The 24480-nt window shown below is 49.5% G+C and overlaps 3 pseudogenes across 1 annotated transcript; 2 read left to right on the top strand and 1 right to left on the bottom strand.

Annotated features, from left to right (window-relative positions):
- The first annotated feature begins 2586 nt into the window (after positions 1 to 2586).
- LOC147989999 (uncharacterized) lies at positions 2587 to 4755 on the top strand (annotated as a pseudogene).
- Positions 4756 to 10993: 6238 nt separating this feature from the next.
- LOC125546214 (uncharacterized) lies at positions 10994 to 17493 on the bottom strand (annotated as a pseudogene).
- An 801-nt stretch (positions 17494 to 18294) lies between these two features.
- On the top strand, positions 18295 to 21630 carry LOC147990000 (uncharacterized; annotated as a pseudogene). Its single transcript, XR_015618596.1, has 2 exons — positions 18295 to 18927; positions 19011 to 21630. The product of XR_015618596.1 is annotated as an uncharacterized LOC147990000 (transcript).
- Positions 21631 to 24480: the final 2850 nt, after the last annotated feature.

Raw genomic sequence — 24480 nt, forward strand, 5'->3', positions numbered from 1 at the left:
TTTGAAAAATAATTAATCAGTGCCATGCCTACAAGTTCTATCTTAATTGTTGAAGATATACATCTCAACTCTAGTAACGAGCACATACAGGCGACACGCGCTTCCCGGCGTCGACAACTTCTCTCCCTCAGATCCAAACACCCGCAGCAGTGCTTGTAGCCGATGCCTCATGGTCCGGTGCAAGGGCGCTGGTGTGGTGACCCTGATGCTCCTCTCCTCTCTTCTGAACGGGCTGTTGCGGTGTCTGCTGTGGTCGGCGCTCGTTGGTGCTCCTTTTCATTGTCAGCCGCCGGATGCGGCTCTAGTTCCCGCAGCTATGGCCCAAGACGGCGACTTGCCTCCCATCCTCCAGTCTGCACTGCTCCAACGGTCTTTGAGGGTGGTTGGACTTGGACGGCGGCAAATCCCTGCAGGCGGTTGCTGATGCGGACAACGATAACGCTTGTGGGTGTTGTATCCTTCTTGGAGGCATTGTCTTGGCATGGTCCACTCCCTTCTTGTGCATCAGGGGAAACCCTAGGTCCAGTTTGTTGGGCGTTGCCTAGGTGTCTGTGAAGCCAACCGGAGCGGAAGATGTTTGGCGGCAAGGCTTGGGGCGGTGCGCTCGCCCGGTGGTCACCGCCGTGGGCATGAGCTTTTGGGGCGCAATGTACACCATTGTTGGCGCCATTTGGATGACATCTTCCTCGGGTCTGGCTGGCTCCAGCTGTCCACTTGTCGTTCCTTGGCGCTTTCGGTGGATGGTGCATTAATCCAGTTTGGCTCGATGTTATGGTCATGCCTTCGAGGTTTTCGGCTTTGGTTGTGACGCGGCCATCGTGCTCTGTGTCCTATCTCTTTGCCATTTGTGGCTTGAGGTTGGCAAGGCGGGTTTAGCTAGCTTGTCCGAGGGCCGAGCACCCCTTGTTCTGCTCATTCCCACACCTTGTGTGGTGTCCTCCTTTCATATCTATTCTATGTTGTTGTTATTGTTCTCTTCTACCTATCATGAAAAGATACACAAGCTTTGTGTATTCAGCAAAAATAGTAACGGACACATATAGGTACTACACTCCAAAAGTATACAAAAAGTTGTCCCTCAAATGGAGAGACAATATTGGGACACACTTTTTCGGACGGAGGGAGTACTTCCCTATTTAGAATGCCTAGTTAGATTTTATTTGAAATATATGCCTGGACCAGATCTCTTTCTGACTGCTAGGTAAAATCCATGTTTGAACAGGAGGCAAAGCCCATTATCAGGGATATAGGAAGAGGTACCGTGAGTTTAGTAAACCCTCTTCCTAGACGTGAATGCCCAGAAAGATGTGAGACGGCCTGTGGGCATTCAGTAATATGCCTATGGAAGGAAGACTCTGTTCCGCCACTGTAATACTCCATCCGTTCCAAAATAAGTGTCATGGTTTTAGTTCAAATTTGAATTAAAACCAAGACATTTATTTGGGAATGGAGGAGTAAATAAGAAACAGGTTGAAGGTTAACGAGGTGTGTTGGCCTCAAGCAGAAACAGAAGCTCAGATTCAAAGAAAAACAACTCAGACTCAGTCCATTATAACCCCAGCTGAAAAGAAAACAATCTAGAAAAAGGCAATGGTACCCATTTGCAAAGGTTTTTGGGTTCCTATTTTGCGCCGCATTAGAGTTGAATCGTCATCTAGAAACTAGAAACTGTAAATCACCTTCCTGTCTCATAAAGGTGGCAGGATACATCCACTCAAAAAAAAAAGTGGCAGGATACATTCTCAATGTATTATAGGCCAATCTTAAGGATATTGCTTATCATTAGCATCTTGGTCGGCCGGGGATTAGAGAGTAATCAGAACTCGGATAATTAATCAATTTTATCGGTCCACTATTAATCGGTCATTTTATGCAAATCTCAGGTTCCCAGCACGAAAATATGCTATACTTAACACAAAAACAATATTGGACAGAAGTGTTACCTTGATTCCTTGCCTTTAAATCATTATACAATACTAAAATCTCAGGTTCTCTGATTCTCTCATAGTCGCAAACAAAATAAATTGCTAGCAAACAACAGTACAACACACACAGTGGAATAGGCCCGATTTATCGGTAAATTCTGTTGGAGTTAAACACGACTCAGTCCCCCTGTTAGCCGGTACGTGTTCAAGTTGGCTTGCATGCATGTATCCGAGTAGTACAAGACTTGGTCTCCGAGTAGTATTGTCCTGGATAGCTAGGTGCTAGTACTATTTATACGCGTGTAATCAGCCATGTAACTTGTACCTTGGATTTGTGAAGTAATACAAATCAAACCAGGAGCGATACGCTCCTGTGGCAATCAGCCGAACCGTCTACGCGTACGTTATTACTAGTAGCGCTGTAACGATCAAAGTCAAAGATCGTCCAGCAGGTTGTGTACGTGCGAGTCTTATCTCGGTGTTGCTAATTCATTGCTCGAAGGTCTAGCCAGCTTGGGGCAGAAACCAAGACAGTCAGCGTTGCTTCGCTTCATCGTCGTTCGTCGTTGGTTGTATCACCGTCGTCGGAAAGTACTCGGCGTCGGGTCCGGGCCAACAATTGGTATCTAGAGCAAGGTTGATCTTCTAGTAACAGAGAATCATGGCAGACGACGAGAAGGATAAGTAGCTGGCGGAGTACTCCGGTGCGGCTAAAGTATTTGCTGCTCCGGCGAGTTCGTCGTACCCATAATTTGATCGCGATAACTTCAGGGTCTGGAAGGCCCTCATGGAGTGTGGTCCCCGCGCCAACGAGCTATGGGACGCGGTGGATCCCGGAGGTGACGCGTTCAAGAAGGAGGGAGCCGAGCACCGGAAGGATCGGCAGGCGGCGTCAACGATTTACTCGGTGATGCCGATGGATGTCCTCCAGCACCTGATCGCCAAAGAAACGGCGAAGGAGGTGTGGGATACTTTGAAGCTCATGTTCGAAGGACACACCCGCGTCAAGCAAGCTAATCTCCAAACTCTCTTAAGGAACTATGAGACTTTGGTCATGGGCGACGATGAGTCCGTCGACGCGTTCGCTTCACGGGTGGCTACTCTCGTCAATCGGATCCGTGCGCTTGGAAAAAACATCACGGAGGCCTCAGTTGTCCGGCGGTTCTTGCGCGCGGCCCCTCCCAGGTACCTGCAAATTGTCACGGCGATCGAGCAGTGCTTCGATCTCGCGACTCTCTCCATCGACGATCTTGTCGGACGGTACAAGGCTCACGATGAGCGGATGCGGTACAGTCTTGGGGACGGGAGGAACGACGAGCTTGTGATGCTCACAAAGGCGCAGTGGATCGCCCTTGAAAAGCAAGGCAGGTCCAAAAGCAGCAGCAAGAAGAAGGGGAAGCAGCGTTCGGCGAGAAAGAACTTCGCCGACTAGGATGATGACTCAGACAATGAGGCTGCACCACCACCGAGGAGAAAGTTTGATATCAGGAAAGTGAGGGGGTATAACTGTGGACTCCTCGGCCACTTCAAGGCTGACTGCGAGAAAGCACCGAAGCAGAAGGCGCTCATGGCTCAGCAAGGAGATGATGGTAACATGATGTTGATGAGCGAACTCGTGGACGAGGAGGATCCAGACTCACAAGTGTTGACTAAAGAAATTGTCGAGTTTGCGGAAGAAAAAGTTTGCCATCAAGATTATAGTTCGGAAACTCATGTCGAAGCTACAGACGCGGGAAGTGAATTCGGAAGTTATGTTGATGTTACGGGTATAAGTGCTAACTTTGCTGGAGTGGATGCAGCAATTGCCACGTGTGCTCGGCCATGGAGAAGCAGTTTTTGTGTGACGCGTCCAGAAAAATCGAAGACGTATGTGGCGTCAGAAGTCGACGAAAAGAGGAGCACTGGTGTTGTGTCGCGGTGCAGACCGGATGTGCTGGGAAGATGTGTAACCCGCGTGAGTGCAGCGGGCGCTGCGTGTCATCGGCCTGACGGTGTAGTGCCAGCCGCACATGCAAGTAAGAAGTGCCCTTGTGCTGGAGGCATACCAAGCAGTGCAGACGGCAATATCAGCAGTGGCTCAGTACACACAACAGATGGGCTTGGCCCATCAGGAAGCAGTGCTCCACCAGGTAGCAGGCAACAAGATAGCAGTGGTCCAGCAAGCACCAATCCAGTAGAGGAAGGCAGCCCATCACGTGCAGCTGCTGTGGTGGACGGGCTAAGGAACTATGGCATTCCACCACTCACTGAATGTGGTGCTCCACGAGGGCTAGCTAGCTCACGTGGAAGACAAGTTTTGCTAATTGCAACGTGCAAAGCAAATAGCGAGGTGTCGCTTCTGAATGTACAAGGAGCCACACAAGCAATGTCGTCTCCGATAGTAATGGAGGAAAGGACACCATCACCTACACCCATACAGCTACAGCCGATGTTACACCCATATCTGGAGAAAACTCTTCAGACAATTGACCCGGTAAAGATGAAAAGAAGTGGACGACGGTGTCTAGGAAGTGCCGAGGAACCGGCAGAATTTGAAGACGCAAATACGAAGGAGTGTTGGCGTCAGGCTATGGAAGAAGAGTTGAGGTTGATCCAAGACAACAAAACATGGGAACTTGTGAATCTTCCCAACAATGATAATGTCATAGAGCTCAAGTGGGAATTCAAGATCAAGAGAGATGTCGAAGGAAATTGTGTGAAACACAAAGCAAGGCTAGTAGCCAAAAGATACATGCAAAAGAAAGGTGTGGACTTTGAAGAAGTGTTCGTTCCCATTGCAAAGATGGAGTCGGTGAGATTACTCATCGCTCTCACGGCTCAGGAATCATGAAAAATACATCACATGGATGTAAACTCCTCGTTTTACAATGGGTCAACAGATTCTGGATAAATCACTTTTCAGAGCGATAAATCGGCCCAAGCATGCCATAATCGTATCAGTCACGCCTCGAGTAGTGATAAATTGGCGATTTTTTGAAAAGTACTTATAGCCCATATACAGAATCCAAAGGATTGTAACAATCGGTATGGCCTATGCTTATATACGCTGCACAAATATGTTACTGTGTCAGGGATCTACGCTACCTGCAAAAAAGATGGGAGGAACTGACATTTTTCTTTTTGGACGAAAAACAAACTAAATAGTCAGTCAAATGTGATTATGTGTCAAGTCACAGTATCATATAAACAAGCTTGCAGATACTGAATAGAATCAGATAGTAAGTAAAAAAATGTTGATGTTTAGGACCTGTTCGGAGACCCGCCGCTCCACGAGGCCACTCCCGGAGCGGGCGGAGTTCCAGTTAAAAATCGTGGAGCGCGCATGTGGGTACTTTCCAGATTCCAAAATTTCAGGGAGCAGGTGGTTATCCGAACAAGCCCTTATTTGCAAATATTTCATACATATATGAGTACAAGATAATGAGAAGGTTTGGATGGAACATCGTCAAACAATGAAACTCAGGGACATTTCGGCAATGTTTAAGGTCCTACTCACCTCCTCGATTCACCAATATGCACCCACACCTGATTGTCGAAAGAATAGTCTCAGTCCTCTTTGAACAGCGCATGTCCAATTATCATTCTTCTTATCTCACTATAGTGCCAGCTCCAACCTCAAACAATTTTGCGTCTTTCAGGAAAAGGGCAGTTGGGTACGTATTCATGTCTCCATTGCATTCAAGACGATGGATTGCCTGCCATAGGAAACGTTTAAGATTAATCAGTGGACCAAAAAAGAAATCGATCTGCAACTCACTATACACTAAACAAGTTACAAATAGTAAATCATTTTCCCCCGAATAGTCGGGGGGTTCATCCCCTCTTGGCATCACAGCAGATAAGGAAGAAGAGATAAATAAAAAAAAACTGAAAACACATACAGCAAGGGAGAAACAAAGGGGTCACTCCAGTAAGCCTCGGAGACAGCTGCCCGAGAGAAAAAACCCGTCATGGCCCAAGCACAACTACTACCCAGAGGAGCCAACAGAATATGACAACGGGAAACAAGTCACAGAAAGGAGCACCACCGGCGTAATCGAAAGGCATCGGTGAATGGTGAACCAAGATCAAACCACGACACTGCACCGCCGACATAATCGAACAGTGACGTGCATCCGAGATTGCACTACGCCGCAACATCACCTGTGTCGCAGGATGCGGTTGAAAGGCCACGCGACAGCACCTGTGTACCACCGACGTAGTCGAAGGGCATCACCGAGCAGAGACCCACCATAGAGTGCTCGCTCCCACACGTATGGGCTGCTGGCGAAGTCGAACCATAGCACCACGGAGGCCACATCACCGATCCCACCTGGGTCAGGTGTACCAGAAGGGCAGGCTAACCGAGAACACGCCAGAGACTACCCATGTCAGGCCCGTCACAAAGCGGTAACAAAAATTGGATGAGGCAAGAAACAAGCAAGGAGCGCCACCACCACATCTGCCACAGCTCACCCAGCATCGGGAGGTTGCCACCACCATGGCTACCATCTGCAGATCCATGGAACTCTCCAGGACGGCCGAAACAGTGTCCTCCACCGTTGGTAGCAAGATGGACAGGGCTCAACACCCAGCCACGACGGCCCACCACGTAGGGAGCGCGTCACCACAATTGGCCACTGTCTGCGAAGCCGTGGAGAAAGCTGACCCTAGGGGCATACCCTGACTGAGCAGAAAAGGTGGGGACACCTCGTGACCACCAGAGGGAGGAGGAGAGCCCCATGAGTCGATCAAGGGTAGCCTCCGCTAACTCCAGTCGTGCCAGCCGGCAACGCCACCTCCCGTCCCACAGCGACACCACTTTGCTCATGTCGTGCGACTACCGGCCACCACGACCTGCCCAGGGCTGCGACCCTACCGCCGCCCCCCCAGAAGGGCAAATACTGAATAGAATCAGATAGTAAGTAAAAAAATGTTGATGTTTAGGGCCTGTTCGGAGACCCGCCGCTCCACGAGGCCACTCCCGGAGCGGGCGGAGTTCCAGTTAAAAATCGTGGAGCGCGCATGTGGTACTCTCCAGATTCCAAAATTTCAGGGAGCAGGTGGTTATCCGAACAAGCCCTTATTTGCAAATATTTCATACATATATGAGTACAAGATAATGAGAAGGTTTGGATGGAATATCGTCAAACAATGAAACTCAGGGACATTTCGGCAATGTTTAAGGTCCTACTCACCTCCTCGATTCACCAATATGCACCCACACCTGATTGTCGAAAGAATAGTCTCATTCCTCTTTGAACAGCGCATGTCCAATTACCATTCTTCTTATCTCACTATAGTGCCAGCTCCAACATCAAACAATTTTGCGTCTTTCGGGAAAAGGGCAGTTGGGTACGTATTCATGTCTCCATTGCATTCAAGACAATGGATTGCCTGCCATAGGAAACGTTTAAGATTAATTAGTGGACCAAAAAAGAAGTCGATCTGCAACTCACTATACACTAAACAAGGTACAAATAGTAAATCATTTTCCCCCGAATAGTCGGGGGGTTCATCCCCTCCTGGCATCACAGCAGATAAGGAAGAAGAGATAAATCAAAAAAAAACTGAAAACACATACAGGAAGGGAGAAACAAAGGGGTCACTCCAAGAAGCCTCGGAGACAGCTGCCCGACGAGAAAAAACCCGTCATGGCCCAAGCACAACTACTACCCAGAGGAGCCAACAGAATATGACAACGGGAAACAAGTCACAGAAAGGAGCACCACCGACGTAATCGAAAGGCATCGGTGAACGGTGAACCAAGATCAAACCACGACACTGCACCGCCGACATAATCGAACAGTGACGTGCATCCGAGATTGCACTACGCCGCAACATCACCTGTGTCGCAGGATGCGGTTGAAAGGCCACGCGACAGCACCTGTGTACCACCGACGTAGTCGAAGGGCATCACCGAGCAGAGACCCACCATAGAGTGCTCGCTCCCACACGTATGGGCTGCTGGCGAAGTCGAACCATAGCACCACGGAGGCCACATCACCGATCCCACCTGGGTCAGGTGTACCAGAAGGGCAGGCTAACCGAGAACACGCCAGAGACTACCCATGTCAGGCCCGTCACGAAGCTGTAACAAAAATTGGATGAGGCAAGAAACAAGCAAGGAGCGCCACCACCACATCTGCCACAGCTCACCCAGCATCGGGAGGTTGCCACCACCATGGCTACCATCTGCAGATCCATGGAACTCTCCAGGACGGCCGAAACAGTGTCCTCCACCGTTGGTAGCAAGATGGACAGGGCTCAACACCCAGCCACGACGGCCCACCACGTAGGGGGCGCGTCACCACAATTGGCCGCTGTCTACGAAGCCGTGGAGAAAGCTGACCCTAGGGGCATACCCTAACTGAGCAGAAAAGGTGGGGACACCTTGTGACCACCAGAGGGAGGAGGAGAGCCCCATGAGTCGATCAAGGGCAGCCTCCGCTAACTCCAGTCGTGCCAGCCGGCAACGCCACCTCCCGTCCCACAGCGACACCACTTTGCTCATGTCGTGCGACTACCGTCCACCACGACCTGCCCAGGGCTGCGACCCTACCCCCCCAGAAGGGCAGATACTGAATAGAATCAGATAGTAAGTAAAAAAAATGTTGATGTTTAGGGCCTGTTCGGAGACCCGCCGCTCCACGAGGCCACTCCCGGAGCGGGCGGAGTTCCAGTTAAAAATCGTGGAGCGCGCATGTGGGTACTTTCCAGATTCCGAAATTTCAGGGAGCAGGTGGTTATCCGAACAAGCCCTTATTTGCAAATATTTCATACATATATGAGTACAAGATAATGAGAAGGTTTGGATGGAATATCGTCAAACAATGAAACTCAGGGACATTTCGGCAATGTTTAAGGTCCTACTCACCTCCTTGATTCACCAATATGCACCCACACCTGATTGTCAAAAGAATAGTCTCAGTCCTCTTTGAACAGCGCATGTCCAATTACCATTCTTCTTATCTCACTATAGTGCCAGCTCCAACCTCAAACAATTTTGCGTCTTTCAGGAAAAGGGCAGTTGGGTACGTATTCATGTCTCCATTGCATTCAAGACAATGGATTGCCTGCCATAGGAAACGTTTAAGATTAATTAGTGGACCAAAAAAGAAGTCGATCTGCAACTCACTATACACTAAACAAGTTACAAATAGTAAATCATTTCCCCCCGAATAGTCGGGGGGTTCATCCCCTCCTGGCATCACAGCAGATAAGGAAGAAGAGATAAATCAAAAAAAACTGAAAACACATACAGCAAGGGAGAAACAAAGGGGTCACTCCAAGAAGCCTCGGAGACAGCTGCCCAACGAGAAAAAACCCGTCATGGCCCAAGCACAACTACTACCCAGAGGAGCCAACAGAATATGACAACGGGAAACAAGTCACAGAAAGGAGCACCACCGGCGTAATCGAAAGGCATCGGTGAACGGTGAACCAAGATCAAACCACGACACTGCACCGCCGACATAATCGAACAGTGACGTGCATCCGAGATTGCACTACGCCGCAACATCACCTGTGTCGCAGGATGCGGTTGAAAGGCCACGCGACAGCACCTGTGTACCACCGACGTAGTCGAAGGGCATCACCGAGCAGAGACCCACCATAGAGTGCTCGCTCCCACACGTATGGGCTGCTGGCGAAGTCGAACCATAGCACCACGGAGGCCACATCACCGATCCCACCTGGGTCAGGTGTACCAGAAGGGCAGGCTAACAGAGAACACGCCAGAGACTACCCATGTCAGGCCCGTCACAAAGCTGTAACAAAAATTGGATGAGGCAAGAAACAAGCAAGGAGCGCCACCACCACATCTGCCACAGCTCGCCCAGCATCGGGAGGTTGCCACCACCATGGCTACCATCTGCAGATCCATGGAACTCTCCAGGACGGCCGAAACAGTGTCCTCCACCGTTGGTAGCAAGATGGACAGGGCTCAACACCCAGCCACGACGGCCCACCACGTAGGGGGCGCGTCACCACAATTGGCCGCTGTCTACGAAGCCGTGGAGAAAGCTGATCCTAGGGGCATACCCTGACTGAGCAGAAAAGGTGGGGACACCTCGTGACCACCAGAGGGAGGAGGAGAGCCCCATGAGTCGATCAAGGGCAGCCTCCGCTAACTCCAGTCGTGCCAGCCGGCAACGCCACCTCCCGTCCCACAGCGACACCACTTTGCTCATGTCGTGCGACTACCGGCCACCACGACCTGCCCAGGGCTGCGACCCTACCCCCCCCCCCCCCGGTTGGCAAACATCGCCCCCCCAAAAAGGTGGCCAGACCGCATCAGATCAGGGTAGACAACATGAGCACTGCAGCCGAGCAGTGACCAAGACACCGCACAACCCTCTCGCAAGGGACTTTTTTCTAGGGTTTTGGGAAACCCCCGGGTCGCCCACATGCTGGGGGGGGGCCTTAGGAACATAAGAACATGTGATCAATAGGAAATCATTTTAGAGTGCTTGGATGGCACAGGTGCATAGTCAAGGAAGAAAGCTTGAGAGTGGTTGGATGACACAAGTGCATATTGTAAAAAGAACTTTGCCCAAGGAAGAAAAAATGAGAGTGCTTGGATGATGCAGGTGCAGAACTTGAGAGTCAACTATTATCTGTCAAATGAAGGGTGGCATTTCACAGTACTAGATTGAATTCCAAATAAATATATATCATAAAAAAGAGCAACACATGCGACATCATATGGAATGAATTGAAGGTTTTTAAGTGAGCTGCAACTTGAGTTGAGCAGAGAAGGAAATTACGAAATTCACTGACTGGATGGCCACATTTTCCCTCTAGCAAACATGATGAAGAACACGTCAAGGCATGCCTGCAAGAGCTATTTCCAGATTATAAGACCATACATCATAACATAAACACCTGCACCAAGAAAATGTATTGAGATTATTTGATATCCAACTTGATATTGAACACATGCAACTAACTATAAACATGAAGATCTTAAAATAGCAATAGTAGAATAAAAAAAGGCCTTGGGGTACAAACATCCCTGGCATATTCAGGGAGGATGTGAACCTTGAGCATGGACATGGCGTGCAGACTAGGGGCAATGTCCATAGGATGCACATCCAGCAGCCACAAACGTTGGGCCAAAACACCATGGTGGAACCAAGCCACCAATGCCAAGCTCGATCTTGGTGAGCACATGGAAGAGAACTCATATCAACATCACTGAGAGGAAGCTCCAAACCACAGCAATGGTTTTCTGTCTAGTGCTCAACTAAATCCATCGAAACATTGGTACTTTACAGGGAGCAAATTTATTTGTCCCCGATATTTCCCTTCACTTGAAAAGAGACGTATCAGCAACGAAGTAGTTCTAGCTTCAAGTGAGATGCTCCTGCCATCAACTTTAGACATATAATTTCCAGCCTTGACAATCTCACTTTTCTCTAATGATATTCTGATAATGTCATTTATAAGACGAGAGTCTGGAGAACAACCACTGTTCTCCATTAATGAGAACATATTTTCAGCTTTTTCCACTGATCCTTCTCTTAGAAGATTTTTATCATTACACCGTAGGTAGAAGCATTAGGTACCAATCCACTGGCTGATACTGCAGCAAATAAATCGTTAGCTTCTTCTCTTCTCTGAACCTTGAACATTGCATTGATCATGGTATTGAGTATTGCAATATCCAACTTCACATTCATTGCTCCTAATATCTGGAACAGGGTGATCACTTCGTCCTCACAACTATTCCTGCAAAGTCCTCCAAGGACTGTCCTGTATGTGGAACTGCTCACTGTTATTCCACTTTCGATCATCTCATGGAACATTTTCATTGCAGCAACTGTTTCCCCAGCACAAAATTACCCACCCAGTATGATGTTATATGTAACTGTTGTAGGTTTAACTTTCTTCAGCATTTCTCAGAATATGGTCAATCCATCATCGATCCTTCCATTTTTGAAACAGCCATTAATGAGGACGGTCAGGCTCAATGCCAACTGAGGCCATGGTATCAAGTACTCCGAAAGCTTTCTTCATCTTGCCAACTAGGCAATATCCGTCAATCAGCAAATTAAATGTAATGATGCTAGGCCTCTCACCAAAGTGTATAACGAAGTCAAGGATACTGTGTGCATCTGTAACCCTTCCTTCTTTGCATAGACTACTCATTATATTGAATTAAAGAACACAATGTCAGGAGGAGGAATACCTCTGTTCATCATTTCAGAAACCAATCCCTTTGCTTTCACCAAATCACCAACTGTACAATAACCCTGAATTAGAGCTTAATAAACAACTGCGTCTGGTTGTATGCCAATAGAAATCATCTGATTGGATCTATCCATGGCATCCGCCAGCCTACCCGTTCTTCTAAGTGCAGATATAAGAGTTGAATAGGTTCATACATCTGGACTCAGTCCTTGTCCCCGCATTTCAGTAAATATAAGCATAGCTTCATCCATCATTCCACGCTTAGCATATGCATCAACTAATATGTTGAAAACCTGGCAATTGGGTACAATACCATTGCTTGCCATTGAATTGTAGAGATCAACCATATCTGCAAAGCACCCTTCTGTAGCATACCCTTGGAGCAGAACACGATACGAGACAACATCAGGCTTGTGGCCCTTCGCAGCCATGGAATGCAAAATTTCTGCAGCTTCTTTGCTTCTTCCATGCTTACATAGGGAGGCCATGAATGAGTTCCAAGTGACAGTATTTGGTACAAGACCGCGGCTTGTCATTTCTCTGAACATTTTAGTTGCCTTTTTCCACTGGCCCAAAGTGTAATTGTCGTGATATTCTCACGGGGGGTGCAAGACGACAGATACCACAAGGTGGCTTGAGTGTGAGGGCGGGACCGCTGCCGGAATATCCAGGGACGGGTATGCGAGTAGCACACGCTAGTTTACCCAGATTCGGGGCTCTCCGGAGAGATAACACCTCTACTCCTGCATGTCTAAGTATATCTGGTATATCTGGTATAGAGTGCTCCTGGAGCTGTATCTGAGGTCAATGCCGTAGGCATCTGGCCTCGTATATATGTGGATGACCGGATGAGCATGCAAGCTCCAGTGGCCGAATGGTATGTGTGTGTTAGCTAGCTATCTTGCTAGCTAGTATGCATGGTGTCTTCATCCTGGATGGATGGATGGATAGCTAGTTAGCTTGCTAGCCTGTGTGAGGCCCTGTGGCCATACGTGTGTGTGAGCCTCCCCTGATGCTCCTTATAAAGGGGAGCCCAAGGGACAAGGGATGGCTCACGTGACCAACTTCACTATTTGGGAGACAACGATGTGACATCTTACACCTGCTACAGTGTATCACTATTGCTCAGTAGTGTCTGGGTACAGTCGTCTTGTCCGCGGTATGGCCATCGTGTCAGTGTCCGTCTTGTCAGTGTCGGGTCAGGCTGCAGTCAGCAGCTGGCTGGTCGGCGCTGTCGGTAGCCGGCTGGTTGGCGCAGTCGGCAGCTGGCAGCCGGCCGGGCAGAGCAGATGGACGGGGAGCCGGCAGGAGTGGCCGGGCAGTCGGACTGATGGGATTTGCTAGCCCTGATGTCTTGATTTATTGTCTCGCCGTCTTCGGGGTATCCATGGCCAATTACTCCGACAATAGCCCCCAAGCCTCCGGGCAACTTGGCAAAGTTGGGCGAGATTCGGGCCGACTGCTGAGCAGTCGGGCCGGATCTCCCGTCAACTACTTTGTCTTCTTTTTCGCGGGGCGCGTCAGCGCACCCGCTGGGTGTAGCCCCCGAGATTCGGGCCGACTGCTGAGCAGTCGGGCCGGATCTCCCGACGACTACTTTGTCTTCTTTTCTTTTTCTCGTCAGCTGGCCGAATGTGGGTATCCGGCCTTTTCTTCAGTCGGCTCTGGGAGCCGAATGCACACACCTCTACTTTTTTTTTGTTGCAAGTGGACCGTGGGGATCCGTCATTTTCTTCAGCCGGATCTGAGCAGCCAGATGCACACACATTTTATTTTTTTCTATCTTTTCCTTCTTCTAGCATCCAACCACTGACTTTTCTCCACCCGGCATCTTGGTTTTTTTTTTGGAGCCAGCAGCCGGCGTCTGACTTCCTTTCTTTTCTTTGCCCACAGAAGGCGGCAGCAGCGAGCAGCGCGCGCCGGGTGCAGGCTGAAGCCGGCGACCGGGTTGGCGGAGCCGGCCGGAGGCGCGGCGCCTGGCGGGGCCAGCGCGGAGGGGGCTGGGCCAGCTGCAGCGTGCAGCCCCGGCGGTGGAGTGGGGCGGCCGGGTTGGCGAGGCAGAGGAGGCGTGGGTGGCCGGCGCGAAGATGGCGGCCGGGGCGGCAACCGGCACGGGCGGCGGTCGGAGCAAGCGGTGCAGGCGGCCGAGGTGACAGCCGGCGCGGCATGAAGCGGCCCGCCCAGTTGGCCGCCTGGCAGCGGCGCTCGAGGCGCGGCCGGGCTCAGCGCGCAGGGAAGGAGAGCTGGGCTCGAGCTCGGGGAAGCCGGCCAGCCCGTCGGAGCCGCGGAGGAGCGAGGCGGGGGCGACGGATGACACGCGGGAGGCGGTCTGGGCGAGCTAGCACGCAGGCGGAGGGGCACGGCGACCAGGCCCATCGCCAGGCGCGCGACGCGGAGGCGCACGGATGCGGGTGCGTAGCAGCAGCCGGCCGGGACAACAAGCGCGCGCGAATGGAGCAGTCGGCGACCGCATAAGGAGCACAGCAGGCTGGACGCGTGCGACAGGTAAGGTGCAGCGAGTGAGGACCGAGGCCAGGGGACAGACGGCACAACAGCCGGGCCGCGGAGCAACAGCTGAAGCAGAACGCAGTTGGACGAGGTCGGAGCCGGGCGGCCTGATCCAGTATACGCCGTGGTGGGAAGCCGGCCAAGGCTGGCCAAGCAGCCGGCTATGCGCGCATGTGCAGTCCCGCACACGACCAACACGCATGCAGCCGGTGCGTGCGTGCACAGGACTAGGCCATGGCCGTAGCTAGCGAGTGCAGCAGCATTGGTGCAAGAGACCATGATATTTCTGGAGATTGTTTGGGTAGTCTTTGACTAATGTATGGTCATTGTCTGATGCGTGTTTGGCTAATGGTTTAACAATGGTTTGACTCACATCTAGCTAGCTAGCATAAATGATATATGGAGTAGCGGACGTGCGTGTCGGCCGGAGCAAGGCGCAACGCGGAGGAAAGCAGACGCGAGCGATGCGTGGACGGGCATGGCCGACCAAAGCGAGGCCCCGCGCGCGGACAGATGGCCGGTGTTGCGGTAATGGTGAAGAAGGCAAGGCCGACGGTGAGGACGCGCCGCCCCTCACGGCCATTCCGGGGGCATGCCGATGTCGAGCCCCCGACCGCTATCGGAGAGACGGCGTGACGCCGTGGTGGTGAAGACGAAGAGGCCGACGGCGAGGACGTGCCGCCCCTCGCGGCCGCTCCGAGGGCGCGTCGACATCGGGCCTCCGAGTGCTACCGGAGAGACGGCGGCGACGCCACGGTGATGACAAAGATGGTCCCGCCCGAACTGCGAAAACAGCAGCAGCGCGGTAGCATAGTACCGTCCCACGGTGGACGCCAAACTGTCGTGGTATTCTCACGGGGGATGCAAGACGACAGATGCCACAAGGTGGCTTGAGTGTGAGGGAAAGACCGCTGCCGGAATATCCAGGGACGGGTATGCGAATAGTACGCGCTAGTTTACCCAGGTTCGGGGCTCTCCGGAAAGATAACACCCTTACTCCTGCATGTCTGAGTATATCTGGTACAGAATGCTCTTGGAGCTATATCTGAGGTCATGCCGTAGGCATCTGGCCTCGTATATATGTGAATAGCCGGATGAGTATGCAAGCTCCAGTGGCCGAATGATATGTGTGTTAGCTAGCTAGTATGCATGCGTGAGGGTGTCTCTATCCTGGATGGATGGATGGATAGCTGTTAGCTTGCTAGCCTGTGTGAGGCCTTGTGGCCATACGTGTGTGTGAGCCTCGCCTGGTGCTCCTTATAAAGGGGAGCCCAGGGGATAAGGGATGGCTCACGTGACCGACTTCACTATTTGAAAGACAACGATGTGACATCTTACACCTGCTACAGTGTATCACTATTGCTCAGTAGTGTCCGGATACAGCCGTCTTGTCCGTGGTATGGCCATCGTGTCGGTGTCTTGTCAGTGTCGGGTCAGGCTGCAGTGGTCGGCGCTGTCGGCAGCCGGCTGGTTGGCGCAGTCGGCAGCTGGCAGCCGGCCGGGCAGAGCAGTCGGACGGGCAGAGCAGTCGGACGAGGAGTCGGCAGGAGCGGCCGGGCAGTCGGACTGAGGGGCTTTACTAGCCCTGATGTCTTAATTTATTGTCTTGCCGTCTTCGGAGTATCCATGACCAATTACTCCGACAGGAATATCCATGAACCACTGCAGTATATGTCAGGTTATCTGGTCGAACACCGTTATCAACCATCTGCCTTAGGAACTACTCCGCCTTGCCCATAGCTCTGGCCTTGCACAGCGCATCAATAATCGAGTTATACGTCACCAGTTCACCACATCAGGCACAACCCCTTGCTGCATCATTTCATGGTATAGATTGCATGCCTTGCTTACTTGTCCTTCCTTGAAGAAGCCGTGGATGACCGTGTTATATTTGACCAGACTAGGGGAGCAGACACCTCCTTCTTTTGCCATCATCTGGAGCAGGTCGAGCGCTTGCTGGCTCCTGCTATCTTCGCACAAGCTCTTTAGAACTGTGTTGTATGAGATGCAGTTAGGCGCACAACCGAGGTCGGACATCCTATGAAGCAGCACGCTGACAGCCTCGTCGGTCCGTTTTGCGTGGCAGAGGCACTTGAGGAGGTTGTTGGCGGCGATCTGGTTTGTCTTGAGGCCCGTCCTCACGAGGCGGCCGAAGAAGGCAAGCCCTAGGTCCCGGCGACGCGCGCGGCAGCAGCAGTCCATGAGGATGCAGTAGGTGCAGATGGCGGGCGTGGCCACCCGCAGGCCGACTTCTTCTCGGGAGATGCGGTTGAAGATGGCGAGGACGAGGGCGGGGCCGTCTTTGCACGCGGAGGAGTCCGGCGCGCGCGTGAGGGCGGCAAGGAAGCCGTTCAGGGAGCGCTCGGGGACTGGAGTGGCCTGCCGAAGCAATTTGTCGAACAGGTGGTGCACGTGCTCCGGACTGAGCGTGCCGGCGCGGACACGCTCTGTGGCAGTGGCGAAGGCGGCATGGGGACACCAGGAGGGTGACGACGAAGAGGTGGTGGTGGAGGAGGAGGACAGCCGGCGGCGGAGGCGGGTGTTGGACATGGGCCTGGTGGAGTAGAGGCGACGAGGCATCAGGTTCCGCCGGCCGAAATGAGGCAGCCAGGCCGCCCCCGAGGCGGAGGCGGCGAGCGTACTACCAGCGAGACGGCGAGAAGATTTCCTCCTCCAGGCGCCGCCTCCGCGCTCAGTTACCTCCGCCGCGTCGGAATCCCACTCCACCGCTCCGTCCCCGGGAGATTGGATCATATGCCCCAGTTTACTTGGGCATTTGATAATTTGCCCCACTTTACATAGGATTAGATGATTTGCCCTGCTTTTCTTTTCTCTTTAGATAATATGCCCTTTTTATTTACTATAATCATTTTTGACTTTTTATCCCTATTTTCACGACGCGAAATGACTCTACTGCCCCTGTGGCAAATTTGCAATTCTTCTTCTTATCTTCTCTCCCTACGTTGCTATACCCAACCAAACAAACAGATCAAGAAATCATAGATTGATTCTGTTATTAGTTTTTAGGGTGTGTCTAGGGCACATCTAGATGTGCTCTAGTTATTGCACATCTAAATGAGTGAATCAAACATAAAGAGAAAAAGAAAAAGAAAAAAAGAAAATATTCACACGAATCTCAATGTAAGATCAATGACATATGACTTAGATGTGCAATACTTATGGCACATCTAGATGTGCTTTAGCAAAACTGTGGTTTTCATCTCCATGTCCGCACCCAGCAGAGAGGCGAATGCACCGCCGGCCACCAAGCCATCAACCCCAGCGCCTCCCGGACAGGGAGGGCTCACACAGGCCGGCGGCGAGGTGATTCCTCAAACTACCGGTCAGGCAGACGACTTCTGCATCCATGGATCATCACGAGATGCTGCAGATTGGTTAGTATCTGATCAACCCACACCCTCCTCTCCCATAGCTGTTGCGGCGAGCACTAACACCTTGAGGATCATGATCCTAGATCCCACTTCCCAGTACAACACAAGCAGACCATGCATTTCACAACATCATCAGTCACGTACATCTAATCCTATTGAACTCGCTTCATGGTGTACATGTGTGCGCCTGTACATGGATCCTGGCTTTGATTAACCTAGGATCCCATTTCCCATGGTTATTGCAGCTAGAACAACACTTCTCCGCCGTTAATGAACCTGTACAGAAAGTAGAGTAAACTAAGATGAAGCATGAAAAAACAAACCTTCAGATCTAGCATAGTTTTGTTATTTGATAAAATGTTCTATAAATAATTGGATGATGCCCTTATGTTAAAATGTTTATTTGTTCTCCAAGTAGGCCAACGGTGGTTGCAACAAATGATATACATGTATCAACAATGGAAGGAGGCATTGATTGGTCCCAGATTGAGATAGCACCGATGAATGATGACGAAATTGATGTTCCTATAACAGAAGAGAACATGTGCACGGTTCTTGGCATCAATGACGAACCTGAGCATCGGAAAATTGTATCTGAAGCAGCTATGAAAGCCTCCATTGCACATGTTGATGCATGTGTGGTTGATATTGATGAGGATTTACTTGCTGATGCGGCTCTTCCTGTGCCTGACCATATGCCTGAAGAGAATCACTTCTGGTATGATAAGGAACATCCTGTGATAGAGTAAGGATCTTTGTTTCGTTCAATGAAAGAGTTCAGGATGCTCATGAGAACATTTGCTATTAGAGGTAAGTTTGACATCAAGATCAAGGATAGTGACACTACTAGATTTTTGGGTCACTGTAAAGGGAATGGATGTCCTTGGAGAATAACTGCTAGGACAATAGAAGATGGAAAAACAGTCAGGGTACAAACTTATCCAACATGAATCATTTTTTATGTTGAAACTATTTTACTTGCAACTGATGGTTGGTGTTATGTTTTGTGCAGGTTAACAAGATAGTAAAGCCTCATAAGTGTTCATCAACCGCTGCAGTGATTACAAGCATGACAGACCAAGCATGGGTGGCAGAAAAGGCAATGGGGTATCTTCAAACTGAACCAAACATTGGTTCCAGGGAGCTCCAAAAAAAGCTACAAGTCGAGTACAAATGTACTATTGGGTATCATACTGTTAACAAGGGAAAAGAAAGGGCCAAGAATAGTTTATATGGGACCTGGGGAAAAAGCTTTCAGTCTTTATTGAACTTCAAAGCTGAGATTGATAAAAGATCTCCTTGTAGCATTGTCGAGGTTGATGTCAAGAGGGAAGGAGGTGAACTGCATTTCCGCAGATTTTTTATGGCACTTAAGCCGTGCATTGATGGCTTCTTGGCTGGTTGTAGACCATATGTCAGTATAGACTCCACATTTTTGACTGGAAAGTGGAATGGTCAATTAGCAGCATGTACAGCACTAGATGGGCAAAATTGGATGTTTCCTTTAGCATTTGGTTTCTTTGGTACAGAGACCGAGGATAACTGGATTTGGTTTATGCAACAACTGCATAGGGCAATAGGACATATTCAAACTCTAGCTGTTTGTACTGATGCATGCAAAGGGTTAGAGAATGCAGTTAAAATTGTGTTTCCCCAAGCTGAGCAAAGAGAATGCTTTAGGCATCTGATGGCAAACTTAAAAAAATAATTCATGGAGATGTTTTTGGTCACATGTGGCCAGCAGCCAAGGCTTACCGTCTGGAAACATTTAACTATCATATGGGCAAGATATTTGAAGCTGAACCTGCAGTGAGTGCCTACTTGTGTACCTATCATAACTTAAAGTGGATGAGATGTGACTTCAACACAGAAATCAAATGTGATTACATTCACAATAATCTGGCCGAGTGCTTCAATAGTTGGATCAAAGGAACAAAGGAGCTGCCCATGGATGAGCTAGCCGATACAATAAGAGAGAAAATTATGATACTTGTTTATAGAAGGAGAAGAATTGGGGAAATGCTCCAGGGAAAGATGTTGCCTGCCATCATTCAACAAATAAATAATAGAACTAGGCAACTTGACCATTTGGTTGTTGGAAGATCAACCGGAGAAAGTTGTGAGGTCAAGGACACTAGCAAGAATAATCTTAGGCATGTTGTGAAGATAGGCAGCCGTGAGTGCACTTGCCTAGAATGGCAACACACTGGAAAGCCCTGTGAGCATGCAATTGCATTCCTTATAGAGACAGCAGATGTAAACTTTGAACCATATGTACATGAGTACTACTCCGTGAGTAGGTTCCGGGTTGCCTATGCTGGAGAGATTGAACCAATCACAGACAAGTCTCAATGGCCTCATGTTAATCTAGATATTGAGATGGTGCCACCAGTTTTAAAGAGCTCTGTTGGGAGACGGAGGAAGCAGAGAATCAGAAGTTGCCTTGAAGACGATGGTCGTGGTGGCAGCAAACGGAAGAAGAAAGATGATAATGGCAAAACAAATGACCAACAAGGAGGTGACAAAGAGAAGGAAAAAGAAAAGAAGAGATTTGGTAGCAAAAATAGGTGCAAAGAATGTGGGATATTGGGGCACAGGAAAGCAACTTGCAAACAAAATGAAGCTAAAGAGAGGTAACCCATGCACTAGTATCTCATCTATATTAGTATCAAATTAGTACTATTATACCATCTATAACATCCGGTGTGATTGGACTTTCTAGTGACGTGTCTACTCACAAGCTCGCTCCAGCTGTTGTTGCGACACCTACACACACAACAACAATCACACTGCCTCCCAGCCTTCATAACAGCCCTGGGCCTATCACAAGGAGGTAAAAATTATATTTCTCATATGCACATTTGATTTCTACTTTTATAACATTGGTGTGTAAACATGTAGGAGGCTTGCTATGGCCATAGCTGGAGACGATGCATCACAACCATCTAGGACAACTATTAATTCTGTAGCATCACCTACCTCTCACTTCCCTTCAAGCTCTACGACGCGCAAGAAAAAATTGACCCCAAAAAGGAAGAAGCTCCAATTTTAGTGCATTAAATTTCTATTTTAAATTCTGAGAGATGTTCACATCTGTCAGTTTCAAAGATATGGAGTCGGAAGAATTATTATTTTGCTTGGTGTAAACTCGGATTAATTTGTCATGTCATTTGAACCGAGCAACCTTTTTGTGACATTACTTTGTGATTTCGGTGTGATATATTCTGCCAATTCCATGTGCTAAGTGAACATATGTTGTCACTTTATTTTTAAAATCTATGAAATTGTTATATGCTGCCAAATTCCAACGAAGTGCATATGCGAGGATGCACAACATATATACAGACCCCTGACCTGTGACTAGAGGAGATCCAGCAAGAGATGAACTCAAAATCATATGTGATTTAGTTAGAAAGTACTCTTCAGCATCTACGCATTTTTTAGTGTGTGATACAATTTAAGTCTCAAGCATATGGAGGAGATCACTCAGCGAAGTATTTTAAACAACCCACCCAGCTTCATGACTGAAGCAGGACCAACAACTGCTAGGGTAATTATTAGTACTATATATAAAACACTATAGTCCAGCCATGGCTATTACCGGCGAAGCAACGAACTCACACAAAAAAAAATCTGTATATCCATCAATCACTTAAAAAGTTAGCTTTTACCAGCAACGAGGGCGCCATCCGCGGCTCCGAGTTGCAGCCGGTGCCCCGGGACCTGCCGGTCCGCCGAGCTGCAGCTGGAGTCGCCGAGCTGCCGACATGCAGCGGGAATCGCCGCGGCGGGCCGCCGACCTGCAGCCGGAGCGAGACGCCGCGGGCCGTCGACCTGCAGCGGCAGTCACCGCGCCGGGCCGAGGAGCTGCAATGGGAGCCGCCGCCGCGGGGCGCCGAGCTGCAGCGGGAGCCACCGCGCCGGGCCGAGAAGCTGCACCGGGAGCCGCCACGTTGAGCTGCTGCTGCCGGGGGCCAAGGTGCCGTTGTCGTCATCCTCCAGTAGGTTGGGGAAAAAAGAACAGAGTAGAGGCGTTGAACTGGGGAAAAGACGAGCTGGTCGATGGAACTCACACACAGCAGAGAAGATAAGAAGAAGAATTGCAAATTTGTCACAGGGGCAGTAGAGTCATTTCGCGTCGTGAAAATAGGGATAAAAAGTCAAAAATGATTACAGTAAATAAAAAAACATATTATCTAAAGAGAAAAAAAAGCAAGGCAAATCATCTAATCCTATGTAAAGTGGGGCAAATTATCAAATGCCCAAGTAAATTGGGGCATATGATCCAATCTCCCGGTCACGTAGTAGTCCAAAGAGTCCTAGTACTACTCGTTTTAATGTTCATGAAAGTAAATCGGATAAGTGTTTGTACGAGTCCGGGTCTCCATCGTGTTGGTTGCCGACTCGGCGATGTGTTGGATGGGGTGGCTGTATCCCTTTATATACTGAGCAAATAAACGAAAAGGTGCAAGTCGATCGCACCGCAAAAAGAATTTTTTCTGTTCCTTCGCAAGTTTACGTGTGAGTGTCGCCGGCTACGCACCCACGTACAAGCCAGCCTTGTGTACGCACGCATGGCCAGATCGATCAAGCTGCTTGCTTGATAGCTAGCTAGCTTTGTATGTATCTTGTGTAGCTCCTGGGCAATTTGGTTTAGTGATCAAAAGCCAACAAGCACATTTTAGCATTTATGTTAGATAAGGCAGAAAAAAAATTCCGATGTTAAATAGGGCAAAAAATTAAGCCAGTATTAAATAAGAAATTCTCTCACAAACTTGCCACGACAGGCCGTTTTGGTCTGAAGGCTTTGAAGTGTGACTAGCAAAACCTTGGCAACCACTTCCTGCCACTTGTGTCATTTTGGTCTAGAGGTTTTGAAGTGTTGCATGGTTGTGTAGCATGTTTTCCTTGCTTGCTCTCTTGGTGTTCAACTGTGTCCTGTCTGCGGGATGCATGTCTTCTGCATGGTTCGAAAAAAAAAATACTCCCTGCATCCTAAAACGTAACACGTTTTTTGACAACTATCATACATCTTACATTTCGGGACGGAGGGATTTGGGGACGGGGAGTAGCTAGGAAGCATTTTGTTCTATAATAAATTTACATGGAAACTAAGGATCGATACAGTTCTTCTGGTATTAATAAAATATAAGTGAAGTGTTTAATTGGCAGCTACCAGGCTAGCTGTAATACTGGCGATATATTGAGCTAGCGCTCACGAGTCTAAACGCAAGTAGGTAGGAGTAACACGAACAGGACATGATGGAGGCGACTGTACTAGCAACCTATAGCTAGTTAGTCCGCCTGGACCGGCGTAGCTGCTCGTACATGACAGCGTTGGCCTGCATGCACCTGCGCAGCGCCTCCGCCGCCTGGGCGCAGGCCTCCACGTCCCGCACCGGCGCGTCGGGGTTGCACACCCTGACGAAGCTTTGCCTGCACCCGGCGCCGTAGAGGCTGGACTTGACGATCTCGTCGATGACCGGATCAGCAGCCGAGGACGACGACGATGACCAGGCGCTCCCCATCACCGCTCCACCAGCAAACAGCAGTAGGTACAGAAACAAGTTTTTGCCCTTCGAGATGAGAGAGACTCCATGGTTTTCGTCTCTCCAATTTAAACAGACGTCGCTCAAATTGTGCAGGTCTGGGAATGGTGTCAAAACAACCCAACCCCAACCTAACCCAGTCTTCAGTCCGTCAGGAAACCTTCAACCCCGAACCAAACTGTCCACCTGCGGTTTTCACCCACATCTACACTACTGTAAAAAGGGTTATAGATAGGATTGATACTAATGGCGCACCATAAAAGCAGTGCGCCATTACTATATACTAATGGCGCACCGGTTGGTGATGCGTCATTAGTGTGGAAGACACTAATGGCGCACCAGAAACAGGGTGCGCCACTAGTATTAAATTATTATTTTTTCCATTTTTCCATACATACTAATGACGCATCAGGTCGAAGTGCGTCATTATTAGTTCTAAGTAGTAATGGCGCACCAAGCAGACAGTGCGCCATTACTGTAAAAAAAAATTATTCTTTTTTTGCAAAACTACTAATGGCGCACCACCTGCAGGTGCGCCATTAGTAACCAGGGTTACTAATGGCGCATTTGCTGGTGGTGCGCCATTAGTAACCTGGGACCCCAACAAGATATTTTGGATAGCCCCACACCTACCCACTCACTTTCCTCACTTCATCCCCTCCACCTCCTTCTCCAAGCTTTCGGCCATCTCCTCCTCCTCACCTCATTTCCACCATAGATTCATCAAAATTAAGTGGTGAAATTACCTTTTTTGATAGGTAAGTAAGGAGAAAGCTATCTTCATGATGTAGATCTACTTTTTTTCTCCCTAACTCGCTCCAACAACGTGCAGATGCACTTTTTGTGGCCTAGCTAGATCTATGTATGTTTGTGGTGTTGCATGTGTTTGTGGTGTTGCATATATGTTTGTGTTTGAAGGTACCGGTATTTGAA

Source organism: Triticum urartu, chromosome 1A (genome assembly GCF_056163025.1).
Source record: "Triticum urartu cultivar PI428250 chromosome 1A, HENAU_Tu73, whole genome shotgun sequence".
Taxonomy (NCBI): Eukaryota; Viridiplantae; Streptophyta; class Magnoliopsida; order Poales; family Poaceae; genus Triticum; species Triticum urartu.